The sequence below is a fragment of the Trachurus trachurus genome (genome assembly GCF_905171665.1).
Source record: "Trachurus trachurus genome assembly, chromosome: 6".
NCBI lineage: Eukaryota > Metazoa > Chordata > Actinopteri > Carangiformes > Carangidae > Trachurus > Trachurus trachurus.
Window position 1 is genome coordinate 26,414,795 of NC_139897.1, and position 14,008 is coordinate 26,428,802.

The following is a 14,008-nucleotide window of genomic DNA, read 5'->3' on the forward strand; positions in this document are numbered from 1 at the left end:
CAGGCATGACGGTGAAGAGAAACTGGGTCACCGATTGAAATTCGTTTATGTCACACTTGTGTGGGTTGCTATTACATATTACCCGGCGGCTTCCAATGGATAGACTACTCTCAGTGGACCCGATGTAAGTACACAGCGAACGGCAGCCTATGAGTTATCGATATTGCATCTCAGTGGCTTTGGTGTCGGGAGGGAGGTTTAATCTATGATGGATATCATCGTCGATGTTTTCCCAGCGATGTGGTCATGTCAGTGTGGTTTTCTGGAGCAGCAGCAGTAGGAGGAGGGACATTTAGCTCGCTGCTGGCCAAGTCTTGACAGTTAGCAGCTGTATGCTAATATTAGGCTACGGGGACTAAACGTTGTAAAGGAAAAAAACGAATAAAAGAGAGTAAAAAGGTAAGGAAACCGCCCCGCGTGCGACCTCCGTTGTGACTGTTGACGTCAACGTTCGGGAGGTTTTAACGGCCGTTCGGCGTTTAACGTTCGGGGAAACGTCACCCATCAGTGCTATCTGAGTGCTAGCACGCATGCTAGCTATGTAAACAGGCCTTGGTTGAGGGGGGGTTAAATGTAGCACACGGTTTCTTCGACAGCATCCAACCTGCTGCGCTAACTTCAAAGCTCACATCGCGTATTTCTTAAAATAAGACTCAAGTGAATGTGTTATGTGTGTGTATGTGGTAGGTGCAGCCCAGAAACGGACACCACCACCGCTGCGAGCTTAGCTGTTATCTTTCGCAGCAGTGTTGGTTGGTTGGTTGGTTGGTTGGTTGGATGGATGATGGATGGACCCATGGTGGGTTATTATGAAATATCCGTGACACAGTGTTGGCACTGGCAGTGGAAATGAATGTGGCGACCGCTCGGTTTCTGCAGTTTCCGCAGTGATTCCCCAAAAGATGTTCATGATATTGTGTTTTTTTTTTTTTGTGTGTTTTATTTTTTTTTCCTCGGATGTGGTTTCGTTGTTGTGTATCAGCAGCAGACACCTCTCTGCTGCCTGTTGGTGGGTGATTTAACTTCAACTCGAGGTGCAAGGATTTAAAAAAAAATCTCTTCATGAGTAGTAGTAGATCTTGCTTGCCTTTTTGTTGTCATTTAATCTCCCGAGTCATTCCCACCAGCATGAATCCTCCTCACTCTGATTTGTATTTATTTATTTATTTTCAAGGCTTTTCCAGTGGATTCAGGGTGTGTTGTGGGGATCCTCGATGTGGAAAAGTCTAGTAATAGTTGATTATCAGTTTGCAGTGGCTGCTATTTTTAGGATTGGAAATATGTTTATTGGATTTTTAAATGTGCAACTTGTGTCTTCCGATGTTTTTATTGTAATTTCTGCTAAAAGTCTACACTGTTTGTCAAATGTTTGGACATACCTTCTCATTCAATGGTTTTTCCTTTATTTTTTTCACTTTCTACATTGTAGATTCATATTAGAGACATCAAAGCTATGCAGGAACACATATGGAGTTATACACAAATGTATCAATTAAAACCAAAGTGTTATCTGTCACCTGACCTAAACCCAACTGAGATGCTGAAGGCAAAACAGCCAACAAGTGCTCAGCACCAATGGGAACTCCTTCAGAAAAGAAGAATCAAAAATATAAAACATATTCTGCTCTGTTTAACACTTTTTGTTTACTACGTAGGCTAATCGCATATGTGTTCCTTCATAGTTTGAATCTACAATGTAGAAAGTAATGAAAACACTGTCCCCAAACTTTCGACTGGTAGTGTATCTTGTAACATCAGCATCAGCAGTGTTATCAGTAGTTTTCATTTAAAAAAGAAGAAGGAAAGAACACCCAACGTGAACTTCAGACCTCAACTGACAAGTGTTATTTTTCTTCTGGTATTCAGGTAGCAACCTACATGAGGGTTTATCGGTGCTGCTATGCCGACAGTAAGACATGTTGATAATGGAAGTGCATTGTGATGAATCAGCAGGGCTGCAATTAACCACACTGTTTTTCATGAAGACAAACAAACTACTCATATCTGTAAGGAAACGTTGTCTGTGAAGAAATATTGTACAAAGGTCAATGAGCTTGAAAAAAGGGGAAACATTAGGAAAAAGGATGTTGACTTGTCACTTTTGATTATTTGTTTTCTTTTAGCAACTTCTGTGCTGTCGGTCAGCTCGTCTGCTGCATTATCATTATCATAATAATATGATTTTTCCCTCCCAGTTTGGAAACTCAGTGAGTCATGCAGAAAATTCAGAGCTGCCTGCCATTGCTGCCAGTAGCAGGCTTTAGTAGCAGTTTTTAGGAGTATATGGATAATTATGGCTGTTTGGTTAGATTTAAAAGTTGATTACTTAATGAAGTCCAACCTCTTACGTCTAATAATTGTGTCTGGAAGTTATTTTTATGCAAATTATGACCTATGAGCTTGATTTGTTTTAAAATGTTGTCATTGGTGCTTTCTCTCTGTATTGCTCAGTTTCATTATGACAACTTTTTTTTTTTATATGAGCAATTTTTGTGAGTATTGGCTGTTCCAGATGTTTCCATAATACAAAGGGCATGTTTATTCTTAGATGAGAATATTAATTAAACAACAGGTGTCTGTCTTAAATTAATACTTGTCAAGTAATCTGAGTCGTTTACTTACAAATGCTGTGAAGCTTGAACATCTTGTAGGCAATTAAAGTCAAAATACTTGTCTGAATAATTGCACTAAAGAGGAATTTACTTGAGGACTGGAAATAGTTTTATGTCTTAGCGTTCTATGGGAGCTAGTATGGCTGACCAACAATAACAACAACATTTCAACTAGACTGAATTAACACGAGCAGGGCAGGATCAGCTAGTAACAGGAAGTATAAACATCTTATCGCCGCCTCAGTAAAGTGAAAGGGAAATTTTAGCGTGACTTTATGTCAAGAGTTGTAATTATGCATAATTATGTTAGCCCTGCCCTGCGAGTAAAGGCAGCCAAGTGTCAAGTGCGCAGGTTTGGTTGTACGTTATAGGTTCAGCCAGGTGAAAAATGTCTGTGGTGACATACTTTGGATTTGCTGGAGCATGTTGTTATTCACCAAGTTGCTAAAACAAACCTATGTAAATAACTCTCGATGCTTTGAAATGCTTTTTACAAAACAGAAACATGAGCCCTTTGGAAACCGCCTTAAAGGAAAAGCTTGATGTTTTTACTTCTTTACTTATTTTTATGCCATGGATGGACGCGTAATGTCTGTGCATCCGTATCATTCTTGTGAGCAAATATCTGTATTTAAACACCATAACTCTGTAATGGATTTCTTCAAATATTACGTCAAGGTTCACTTGGACTAAAAGATGAACAGATTTGATTTTGAGGGTCAAAAGTTGAAAACCAATGTCTGATCTCACATACCTTGAGGGAATCCCTTAAAATTTAAATTTGACCAATCACAAAGCAGCAGAGAGGTTTTTGTTTCATCTCAATGCCTCACATCCAGGAATGAGTAGCACTGACACATTTGGGATTTAGTTTACAGGTTGGTTTTACTACTGCAGACTTTGGTATTATTTGTGTTCATCTCTCTTTACACGCCTGAGAAACGTATTATCCCTAATTTGAGCTCATAACACCTACAACTGAGCCCGTCTTGGCGTATGGAAAACTACTGGCTTTGGGCCTGAGTCATCATGGTTACCGTGGCACGGTTTACTGCAATGTAGAAGCGTTTGAAAGTTTAGCAGAAAGTCATCATCATTCAAGGATTTAATGTTGTTATAATATTGTGTTTGGCAGCACATTTAAAGAGAACATTTTGCTGCATTAGACTCAGCATTGAGCGATACTATGTGAGCAGTAGATTTACATATCATCTATAAATTACTAATATTAGAATCATTCAGAAAAATACAGGGCCAGACATTTCAATTAATCTTCCCGTGAACATCAAATCTATTAAGTCCTCGTTTCACCTGGTGCGTGACAAAAGGCTGCAAAGTCTGTGAAGTTGACATTTAGATTCAGACCCAGAGTTAAGTGTGTGTGAGTGTGTGTGTGGTAAAATAAAAAAGTCTATCATCAGTCGAGCTCCAACACAGTGTGGCAATGGGTAAATGAAGATAAGAGCCTCTCTTCTGAAGATGTATTAATGGTGGTGGTGGTGCACATTTATCTTCAAAAGACACAACAGCGTCAGCAGCAGCGGTAATAGAGGCTGAGAGGGAGTGAGGAAAAGAGACAATAAATCAAAACAATTATGGGATTCATTCAACGTAGTCCACTCATTCATTATTTAGCCGGCTTGAATTTCCTTAATGGAGGATAAAGTGGGGGAATTGTTCTGTATGTTGCATTAAATTTTCAAATATATTTATTCAGCTGTGACCTGATGGAGACAAAGAGCTGCAGAGCCACAGAGGATAAATTTAAACAGAAGACATAAGTTTATTTATACACTTGTTAGCGCAGCCTCGGAGTCGGAGCTGGTTATAGCTCGATTATTTTGGTGATTTGCAGCTGTCAGTCAAAACGAGAGAGGAAGTTTTTTTTGTTTGTGTACATCTTAGTCATTTGATTATACTTTTATGAATGTATAGTAAAAAAAAAAAACACACAACTCATGTGGGAACTAACAAACAGTGTAATGATTTCTGAGTCTTTAGAATAATTGAATATTCTTTGTAGGGGATAATCAATGATGATAAGTTATCAGAACAGAAGTCTATGTTTATGAACATTTTGAATGATAAGACTGAGAAGTAGCATTTATGACAACTGAATATTTCCGATGTTGGCATTGGTAGTGCAATTAGCAATTGAGTGAAAATAGGTCAACTCATGTTTTGAGTTGACAATCGTTTAAGATATCTATATTATGATCCCCCCCAAAAAATACTGTGATGTTAAGTTAATCGTCACAGCAACTACTCCTCACAGTCAGTGTTTTTGATTATTATGAGTGTTAGTGAAGGTGACCTGATTTACAACTCTCACAATGTTCACAGTCACAGTTTGAACATTGAATACTGACAACTGATTGATTATTACAACAATAAATCATAATAAAATTGGTGAAGTAGGTTACGAGCTACAGACTAATTGGCTGCTATCCAGCCTTATTTTCATCTTCTCCATATCCCAACATCTTTTTTATTTAATGCACACTCAAGTCTAAATGGGGGGGGGGGGAAACTCCTGTGTGCTTCACTAATTGTTTTACGTCTCTCTGTACAGCACTCTGTTTCAGCTACGGTTGTTTTTAACGATGCTATATTAGATAAAGTTGAGTTAAGTTCACAGCAGTCGTATTCAGTTTAAACGTTAAAACCAGGCGAAGATGCCCTCGAGGAATACAACATGAGCGGGAACATCGTGTATAATTACAACCGAGGAGGAGTGCTGCCAGATAAATGACAGGATACTGACATGATATCTGATACCTGATAAGACATGTATAATCCCTACAATTATTGGCACCGCGTTGTTGTCGGCCACATTAAACACAACCTAAGCCCCAGTTAACGACGCTGTGACTTGTGTTGCCTTTGAAAACCATTTGTAACAAGTTTTTGTGTTCATCATTGTTTAAAAATGCATTTTTTATGCGTTAAAGGTAGGCTTGGTGAGTGACGAATTATTGTGTTTGTAAAGCCAACTTCTTGTTGCTATGGCTGTGAGACTGGAGGGTTGTTTGTGTATTTTCACCTTACGCATTCCACGCTGCATTCAAGGAATTCAAGGGATCTTTAGTGTCATTTCAACACATGTTAAAAACACGAGGTGGAATGAAATTAGTTTCTCTGGTCTCGGTGCAAGCCCAATAATCAGAATAAAAGTAGCGAAGTATAATATAGCAAATAGAGATAGATAAAAGTATAAAATATATATAAAAAACTGCAAATGAAATGACACAGCAACAACAATATACGTACACAGTCCTCCTGTACATGCAGCTCAACAGGTGCAGCAGTACTTGGACCTTTCCTCCGTGAGGGTTCGCTGACCTGACATCACACTGTGATTCCCAGCACGGCTTCAGCCGGCGAGTTCAGCCTGTCAGTCTCTGTGTTAGAGGCATAAGCAGAAAGATTAGCGGAAAACACCTGTGAGGAAGAGCAGGGACTTAAAAGGTTTCCTCAGATATATCAGGATGTGTCAAAGTCGAGCTGAGTATCTTACAGCAGATTGCAAAATCCCTCCTTGTTCTGTGACGCCGCCGCACTAGATGTTGATTGCAGTTACGTTTCACATCTCAGATTGACTTTGTAATGAACTGAGCTCTGTGCATTTTGGTAATTCTTGCAGTGTGAAGCAAAGCAGACTAACTAAACGTAAGCTGTCTGTGTGAGTGGGTGTTGTTGTAATGTAAAGTGTGATTTCTGTTGTGGTTCATCCTATTTAATCTTGTCTGAGTCGAGCTGCTCTTCGTTGTTTTTAAATGTCAGTCTCAGGGTTTGTTCACACGTTTCCCACAGAATTCGACTCCATTTGAGGCGAATGGCTGGTTATTTAATTATTTATTTACTTATTCATGTATTCAATAATACCATATATGAGGTGCTCCACTCACTGCAAATACTTTAACTGCTTCCTGCCAGCTGCCTTGTGATACATAAATAGCTGGACCGTAGTGTAAACATCTCCACTGCTTTACATTGTGTCAGACAAATACCAAGCCCTTCTGCTCTGGGTCAGGTCACTGCGGCTTGATTACATGTTGTTGTGATTGGCCAGATAAGCCCAGCTCTGGCGGCTATTGTGTGCAGCCTGACTGACAGGCACTCAGAGAGGGAATGTGGAGAACTTGTCAAGATTGATTGATTGATAGTGGGGTTTTAAAGGCTGATTTTAAAGTTTGGAGCGAGAAAAAGCTGATACCTGATTCCTGCTGTATGTTTTTAAATGTAAAGGAACTCAGATACACAATAGTGTTGCTTATGTGTGTAAATGATGTAGCTCAACTGCTGGAGGTTGAGTCGTTGTTTTTGTGGCTTAAAAACACAAAAAGGTGAAATTACCCTCCGTAAATCTTAAAGGGATACTTCACCCAAAATCAATAATTCACCAATTTTCTACTCACCATCATGCCAAGGAAGGGCTCTGAGAACTTTCTGAATCATAAGGAGTTCCAGGGGGGGGTCCGACTGGCAACAATTCACATTTGGTGAATTATCGATTTTGGGTGAAGTATCCCTTTAAAAACGCAAAAGTCTGCTTTGATTGGCTCAGATCTGCTCACATCACGTACGCATTTACAGACATGCGCCCGTACAGGAAAATAACAACAAACATGTTGGATTCAACAAACTTTTTTGTCACCGTATGCACGCAGATTTCCCCCCAAAAACGCTTGTTAAACGCAGAATAAAAAGAGAGAATGTAACGCCACTTTGCTTTTTCTGTTCAGATCGTTTCCATGTAAACGTAGCCTCAGTGCAGTTACACCTGCTCTTTTTCTTAGCTTCAACTTTTAATGAAATTCAAATGAGCGACTCGTATAAAAATTCACAAAGGAGCCGTCGTTATGAAGGAGGAAATTAGTCGTAGAGACCAAATATGTTTTTGTACCAGGCTGTAAACGTGTTTATTTCTGCTGTGGAGCTGGAGACTCGGGTATTGATTCAGGGAACGAGCCAGACTTTAAAGGGAAATTTTAAGAGATTCAGTTTTTGGTGTTTCCAGGTTTGCTTCATGCAGTTTTTAATGTCTTCATTTTTCAGCCTCTTAGCCGGTTGCTGCTTGTTCTGTTGTCAGTGTGAGAGACCAAGGGAGAGAGGGAGAGAGAAGTTAACGAAGGACTGAGCAGATCGATACGCTGCTGCACACAGCTGCACGGTGAAATAAGATTTTACCAATTTGAAATGGTTAAAGGAGGAAAAAAGAAAAAGAAAATCAATGTTTGGCCTTCAATGTTGATATCGTTGCAGTTCACCATGAATAAATCAATGTATGGGAGAGACTAACTAAGGTTTGAATGAATCCAGACGACACTGAGGGACATTGGGCCATGTACTGAACTGAAATGCTCAGTTAATAGTGTTGGTAGAGCAGAGAACGAACTTAATGGCCTCATGTTTTATTGAGTGCAGCCTCAATATTAACACTTGTGTTTCTAACTCTCTGACAAACACAGGTCCGGTTGTTTGGGGGTTTGATTTCGGGTCATTTACATTGGGCTCGTCCTTTCTGCCACTGGAAACCAGGGTGATCGGCTTGGTGACACACTGAACCCGACAGTGAATTTGGTGGCTGTAAAAAAAACAATCAATGAGCTGGAAGGCTCTTTGCCCCCGGGAACAAAGGTTAAACGAGGAGTTCAGGAGTTTAATTACTGATGTCAAATCCACATGCTTAAATATTAGCCTATATTGTTATAACAACAAAACACACAATAAAGGCTAGAAAAGCAGGTTTCCTCAGGAGGGTTTCCTGTGTAATGGAAAACACTCCTCTTTTCATCTTTGTATTGATTACGTACTTGTTTCTTTCAGTGGCAGTGATGTCAATAATAAAGTGGCTTCACAAGTGGTGTTGGTGTGGTCAGCCTCCGTGTTTGAAACTTGCTCCACCACAAAAAAGGGTGCGTCACTTCAACCAGCGTGACTGCATTTACGTACATCCTGTTGAGCGCAGTGAATGGCTCTGCTGCACACACCTCTTTAAACTGCACAAGAGTTATTTTTTCTTTTCTGATAATTGTACCCTAGTAAAGGTGTCGAAGGAACTCAGTTTGAAACTTGATGGAGGCAGCTTTAAAGTGTAGTAGTTCTTTTTAAACATACTTCTAATGAGCAGTTTACTGTTTTGATGTCATCTGAACTATAACATGAAAAATGAAAATGGAAAACATCCATAAAAACATAATAAATGAGGAAAAAATATGGCGTTTATACCAAGATCCACAGATTATTATTCCTTTTACCAACGTTTAAACAACCTGTAAACTGGAGAAAAGTAATGAGGTTGTTTTTTTTTTATCATTTCGTCCATTCAGAAAACGGCATTTTGGGATTTTTAAAACAATATTTTTTGAAAACGTTTCCAAGAATGAATACATATCAAAACGCCACTCTTGGCTTGGCTTTTCACGTAGACAACCAAAAGGCATCTTTTGTAAAACAGATATGTCATAACTCCACCTGTCTAACCTGTAACCTGAGACACACCGCTGGACGCCACATAACAACAGCAACAACTAGGGCTGACCGATTAATCTTATTTTCAACATCTGTGATAAACACATCACAAAGAGTGACCTGAAATGTGATGAGGATCTTTTCATTTACAGGCGGCTATACCTTCACACTCATACACCTCATACCTGTAACCTCTAACACTCGGATACCACGCCTGAAACATATTGATTGGCAAATACTGTATGTTCTGACGGGACTTCTCGTGTTTAGTCGACTTCTAATGTTTGGAGTTTGTTTACAGCAACAAGCTTTCCACTCTTCATCTCAGTTTTTGGTGTATTTTTGTGGCAGTGTTATAGCGCCACTACAGGCCAGGTGTATGTACTACAGCTTATTCAGTCATTTTCAGTAAGACACATTAACTGTATGGTTAAAATGCACATCTGAATATTTGCTTAAAGGTCCAGTGTGTAAAATGGGGGAGCATCGAGCGATGAGGTGAAGATCTAAACTACTAACTCACTCTCTCTCCACAGGAGCGCTCGGTCTATTACAATTGACAGTGATGCAACAACTAACCATTTCAAGAGAAATAAATGGAAAAAGGAAACAAATTTTCATAAATCAAAAGATTTGAAATCTTAACAAAATTTCACCAGACAAAATATGAGTAATAAATACATCGGGACATTTTGCTGATATCGTGTGGGCCTTACAACAACAACAATATCAGACTCCTGTCAGATCCCTCGGATACTGCGCTTTAAGAAAAACATCGTTCTGCCCTAAGACCGGGTGACGAAACAGTTTGTAACCGGATCGGCCCGGTCCGGATGCCTCTGAAGGTTAAGAGATGTAGGGTGTACGAGTCCCCAGTGTCCCCCTTATACTATAACTTGACACCCATAGCATTAGTGCAGTGAGTTAACCCTTCACTGTTTCCACCGCCACCGCTGGTCAAGAAGACGGACGCCTTTGTGACGAGGGAAACGAAACGGGGGGTTGCTGGGATGTTTCCCTGCTTCCTCTCTGACCGTCTGAGTAGGTGTAGTGCGTAGAGCGGAGGGAGACTAAGCTGAATGGCATGCTGACTCACTGATGAAGTACAAGTAGGTGGTGGTGGTGGATGGAAATTAAGGCTGGCTGGTTTGAGACCATAGAGACCGGCTGACCCACTTTCCACTCCAGCAACCAGTTCCTTTCAGTGTTCAATCATGACATAGTGGTTTTCCCCTCCTAGCCTAGAGCTTTGTCCCAGTAAAAGAGCTCAGCGAGCCCATCCTGACCTAGTAGCCGGCTGCCTGCTACTTCAGCGCTGCTTCTTGAGCTCTGCATTTTGTAGTCGATGCACATTAAACATTCAGGTTGCCCACCTAAAGTGTTTCCTCTGAACCCTCAACAGGAACTGGTCACAGTTTCAGACCAGCTTCTGTTTGTTTTCTGTGTTTTTTTTTGCCTTAACATAATAATGATAATAATAACAACTTGATTTATATAGCACATTTAAAAAGACAAGTGCCATAATACCATAAGAGATGGACCGCCCAAGCGATAGCTACAGTAACACAGGTAATACGTGAACCCAATAAAAAATTGAGACCAGGAGGAGTCAAATTAAAATGCAGGATGCCGTTAATTAGATAAAATAAATAAAAAGGGGGATAAATACATGATAAAACAAGAGATAAGATGATATACAATTAGATAAAAGATGGGATAAAAGAGTTAAAACAGAAGAAAGTGTGAAGTAAAACGAAGAGCATCTCAGTGAAACTGTGAGATAAAATAGATGATAGGAAGAAGAGGATGATGTCGCATAAAAGCAAGTCTGTAAAAGTGGGTTTTAAGAAGTGATTTAAAAGCCGACGCTGAGTCCACACGCCTTTATCTCCCCGGGAGACCTGAACATGACCGAGCAAGTTTGTTTTATTGAGCATTATTATACTACCCTGATCTGAACGCCCTGTGCTGCGTCTGACTTATCTTAACTACTTCTTCGCTAAAGAGAAACAACCTGACTGACACACTTTCACATGCCTTTAATACGACCGAGCCGTTCATTAATTCAAACATGAGTGAGCACAGGTGACAGGTGAACTAAAAAAAGCTCTGTTCATGAATACGGCAGCAGAGTTGAAGGTCATTTACAGTGAGTGTGTCGTGGTTGTTGTGCTTGTTGTGGGATTTATTAGGTAGTCAACACTTCAGACAACGTTACCCAAGACGTCATGATTGTTTGTCAAACCTCTTCCTTATTTTTCACTTCAGTTTTCTCTTGAAGCGTTTATTTGATGTCGTGAAAAACATATTTCAAAATTCGAAAGGAAACGTATTCACAAAGGACATGAGCAGCCAAACAATGTTTTGTTGCAACAAACTATTTGATCCTGTTGATAATATTTACTTCTGATTTACTATTCTAAGCCCTTTTGCCTCCTCCATTTGAAATCAATCATATCAGTCGATATCGATGTATCATATCACGATATAACTCAAAAAAACCTATTTTTGTCGAGCTTAAATGTTTCCTTACACTCACAAGTGAGATTTGAAGATATCAGAAGGTTATTTGTGATTTAAATATTTATTTTCTGCCAAACATTGAACATGACAGGTGTAATGATGACGAACATTATACAACAGTTTAAGATAAATAAAACAGGTAGCCTATTATTTATACATATATGGGCCATATGGAGCATAGTGGAGTCCAGTAATAGGAAACTGAAACCTTTTGACAGCAGCCAGGGTGGAAAGAAGAAATGGGACTGTTCAAACTGCCGACACTGTAATTAATCAATTCAATTCAATCAATTAATTTGCTGTAGAAAGAACTTTGGGTTCTTGCACAAGGACACGACGTCTTCATGTCTTCGTGACTGAGCCAGAAACCCATACGACCCGGTCACAGCAGAGGCCACGCGACCTTATTGGCGGGTCTCTGAGGTCTTTGGTTGTTTCATGGTGTTAATGAGTGGCTAATAAGGAAGCAGCGAGATCTGAAGTCTGCACATCAAAGAGCAGTTTGCAAATTCAGGTTTAGTTGCAAGTTACACCAGAGATTGAATCTGCTTTTAGCTTTCATTTGAAGATTACGCTTCAGGAAACGATACGAGCATCTGATGACATTTTTTTTATTTTTGTAATTGTAATTGGTGCTTTGATCGTAATCAATGTCTGTCATCTTTACAGAATGGTTGGTACAAGTGGTTTTGCTGAGAGTTTCTGATCCATTTTTGTTTATGAGGTTAAAGGATTAGATGAGCACTTGACTGACGCTCTTCTCTTCTCTTCATCTCTCTCTCTCTCTCCAGAGGTTGACATTTTGCACCAGCTGCTGAAGGATCAGATCGTAACCGGGCGAAGACAACACATCACATCAAAGTGGATGAAACTAGGTCAGGCTCAGTGAAAACTTAGACCAGATTTAAACCGAGCGAGACCAGATTGATCCAAAACCAGATTGATCCAGACTGAAGATACCAGGTCCGTGCAAGAGGCCTGTTCCAGTTTCCTATCCAGGTAACTTCTCACTCATACTCATATTTATCTGTCTGACTTGTGCGGGAACTGTCACAGAGTTGAACACAACTTTTCTGGGTTACACAGAGCCTGGCTTTCCTGAAAACACACAATGTCCTGTTAAGGTGGTGGCATTGTGACAGAAAGTTGGAATTGAAGGATTTTTCTTTTTCTTTTTCTTATATTTTTTCATATTTTGATCAACAGCTTGATAATGTCAAGAAATAGCCTAGAAATAATGGTCAATTTCATAGTAATGTTGATAAATATAGCCAAGAAATAACAATTGATTGTCAAGAAATAGCCCAGAAATATCAGTCAATTGCAAAGGACTTGGTGGAGAAAAAATCTGGCCTTTTTGAAAAAATTCAAAGCATGAAAAGCATGTGTAATCTTTTGGCTTTATGAAAAAAATGACATTACTATGAAATTGATTGTTATTTCTAGGCTATTTCTTGACATTACTACGCAATTACTTGTTATTTCTTGACATTATCATGTATGGTAAAGTAGCAGCCTGTAAACACTTCATATCACAATTTTCCAGTCCTAAATGGGGGTTGGTCCCATTCACAGCAATCAGAGAACTAAAATAATATCCAAACCCCCCACAACAGACAAAAAAAAAAAATCAAAAACAAGAAACAAACGAAAGAAACAAACAAAAAAAGTGGTAAATAACCCACAACAACTACGACTTGTGCTCAGTCATGGCCGTTCCTCATCGTCCATCAGGCTGCAGTGAGGCAGCTAATTCTGAACCAGTGCAGGAAGTGGTTCCTGGGGGCCTCACCAGTGGTTATTATAGGAACATGGGTCTGCATTTAGTTCCTCTTCCCCCCCAGTGCCCGGCCCCCGGGGGAACGCCCACATGCTAACCGCTCTCTGGGAGGTCATGCTGCTTCACAGTCGTCCTGACCTGGAGCCGTGTGAGTGATGACAAAGATGCCAAACATTTGATTTGTTGCAGCTTCTCAGAAGTTAAAAAAACAACAACAAAAAAACAAGGCATGAGTGACGTTAATCGTTCTGTTTCTGTTTTCTGACCTTCAATGGACTAAACAATTGATGGATTATATAAAATAAGTGCTGAGTCCAATTTTCTGAGCTCTCAGACTTTTAAATGTCACAGAAAAGTGGTTAAAAAGTAAATTTAAATGCTTCTCTGGGTTGAAATTAGGGAATCTGTGCACACACAACATGTGGATGTCGATAAAACGATGTGAGCACTATAGATCAATCATGGTTTTGGTTTGTTTTGATTGGTCTTTGTATCTTTTAATCAATATCTAACAGTCTTAACTCTTCAAACACACACTTTTCTAAATGTAAATAACTTTAAAAAGGGAGCAGGGGCATTAGAAACTGGTTTGTGTTGCAGGATTGTGCAGCATCTGGCT

The 14,008-nt window shown here is 39.7% G+C and overlaps 1 protein-coding gene across 2 annotated transcripts in view; it reads left to right on the top strand.

Moving 5' to 3' along the window:
- The window catches only part of bmal1a (basic helix-loop-helix ARNT like 1a), a 35,134-nt gene continuing 21,126 nt past the window's right edge, over positions 1 to 14,008 (top strand). The window contains exons 1-2 of one of the 2 annotated variants that reach the window (XM_083973075.1): positions 1 to 124; positions 12,401 to 12,608. The gene's annotated coding sequence lies outside the window, so the exon portion shown is untranslated. Of the gene's footprint in view, positions 125 to 286; positions 400 to 12,400; positions 12,609 to 14,008 lie in introns of those variants that run through there. The other variant, XM_083973076.1, reaches the window with a different exon arrangement.